Genomic DNA, 1,886 nt, shown 5'->3' on the forward strand with positions numbered 1-1,886 from the left:
ACTGAGCAAATACCAAGATCAATTGAGCATTGCCTAAAGATTCACTTTCTGAAGTTGAGCCACAATCACCTAAATGGTACGATTCCTATTGAACTTGGGATGTTAGTAAACCTACAAGATATGTTGGATCTAAGTGACAATTCAATTGTTGGCTCTATTCCAAGTCTGTTAGGTGATCTTGGTATGCTTGAAGCCTTGAATCTTTCTCACAATGCACTGAACGGTAGCATACCACCATCATTTCGGAGCATGACCAGCCTCCTATCCATGGATGTGTCATACAACAAACTAGAAGGGTTAGTGCCGCATACTAGGTTTTTCGAGGAAGCTCCAATTAAATGGTTCAGGAATAATAAGAAATTGTGTGGTGTTGTGAAAGGTTTGCCCCCCTGTGACCTTCCTCGAAGTAGTAAACAAGGGAAAAAGTCTGGTGCTAGTTTACTAGTTATTATTACAGTTGTTATATCTTTTGTGTTTGTCATTACACTAGTAATAACATGGCATTGCAAAAGAAAGAAAAATAAGATAGAAACAACAAATGAAGTACAATAGACCATGATGTTCGCCATCTGGAACTTTGATGGGGAAGATGTGTACAAGAAAATTGTTGATGACACAAACAACTTCAGCAAAGATTTTTGCATCGGATTTGGAGGGAATGGATCTGTCTATAGGGCTCAGTTAGCAACAGGTGAATTATTTGCAGTGAAGAAGATCCATGTGGCAGAAGACGATGAGCAATTTAACCGTGAAATACACTCGTTGATGCACATTCGGCATCGCAACATTGCAAAGTTATTTGGTTACTGCTCTCCAACTCAGGGGAGATTCCTTGTATATGAATACATGGGCAAAGGGAGCTTAGCAACATCTTTAAATTGTCTGGAAACTGCAGTTGAAATGGATTGGACGAGGAGGTTAAATATTGTTAGGGATGTTGCTCATGCTTTGTCATACATGCATCACGGTTGCTTCGCGCCGATAGTCCACTGAGATATAAAGAGCATCAATGTTTTGCTTGATCTTGAATTTAAGGCTTGCATCTCGGATTTTGGTCTAGCAAAAATACTAGATGTGAATGGATCAAACTGCACAAATCTTGCCGGGACCAAAGGATATCTTGCCCCAGGTAAAATTATATCATTATGTTGGTACTTTTAGATAAACATACTAGAAGAGTTTTTATTGATCAATGCACTTAGATGATAGAGGTAGCAAAATTGACGCTGGAATGTTGATATTTCTTCAGAGCTTGCATACACAACAAGGGTGACCGAGAAGTGTGATGTTTACAGCTTCGGAGTGCTGGTCCTAGAGTTGTTCATGGGACATCACCCAGGTTTTTTTTTCGAAAAGGGGGGGCTCCCCGGCCTCTGCATCAGAGTGATGCATACGGCCATCTTATTAACCAAAAATAAAAAAGTGCCAACAAGGTTCCAAAGTCTCCAACTGAAAAAAAGAAAAAGGCAGCTCACACAGAGCTTAAAAGGCTAGATACACAAACTAGCCAGGAAAAGACCAGGTGATCTCCTTTCATCCATTGTCGACAAAACTACATTACTTCGCAATTTGCTGGACACACGGCTCCCACTCCCGGGAACCGAGATCGCAAGTGAGATGTTTCAAATGATCGTCGTCGCTATTCGGTGCATAGAGCCAGATCCATCACACCGTCCAACGATGCAACAAGTACTCAAGGTGTTGTCAACAGTTGAACGGTCACCTGCTGATCATCTTGATTATCTCCAAACCGGCATTGTCATCCCTGCCTGCTGGTCATTACTGTTCATGTGGCTAGCACATTGTTGTTTCTTTCCTTATGATTACATAGCCTCTATGGTTGGTAATTTGTTTTCTTCCTTACCCTCATGCCCTGTAGCTATTGT

General features: G+C 41.2%; 1 pseudogene; it reads left to right on the forward strand.

Moving 5' to 3' along the window:
• Positions 1 to 9: 9 nt before the first annotated feature.
• LOC119342764 lies at positions 10 to 1,775 on the forward strand (annotated as a pseudogene).
• The last annotated feature ends 111 nt before the right edge of the window (positions 1,776 to 1,886 follow it).

Source organism: Triticum dicoccoides, unplaced genomic scaffold (assembly GCF_002162155.2).
Source record: "Triticum dicoccoides isolate Atlit2015 ecotype Zavitan unplaced genomic scaffold, WEW_v2.0 scaffold104230, whole genome shotgun sequence".
NCBI lineage: Eukaryota > Viridiplantae > Streptophyta > Magnoliopsida > Poales > Poaceae > Triticum > Triticum dicoccoides.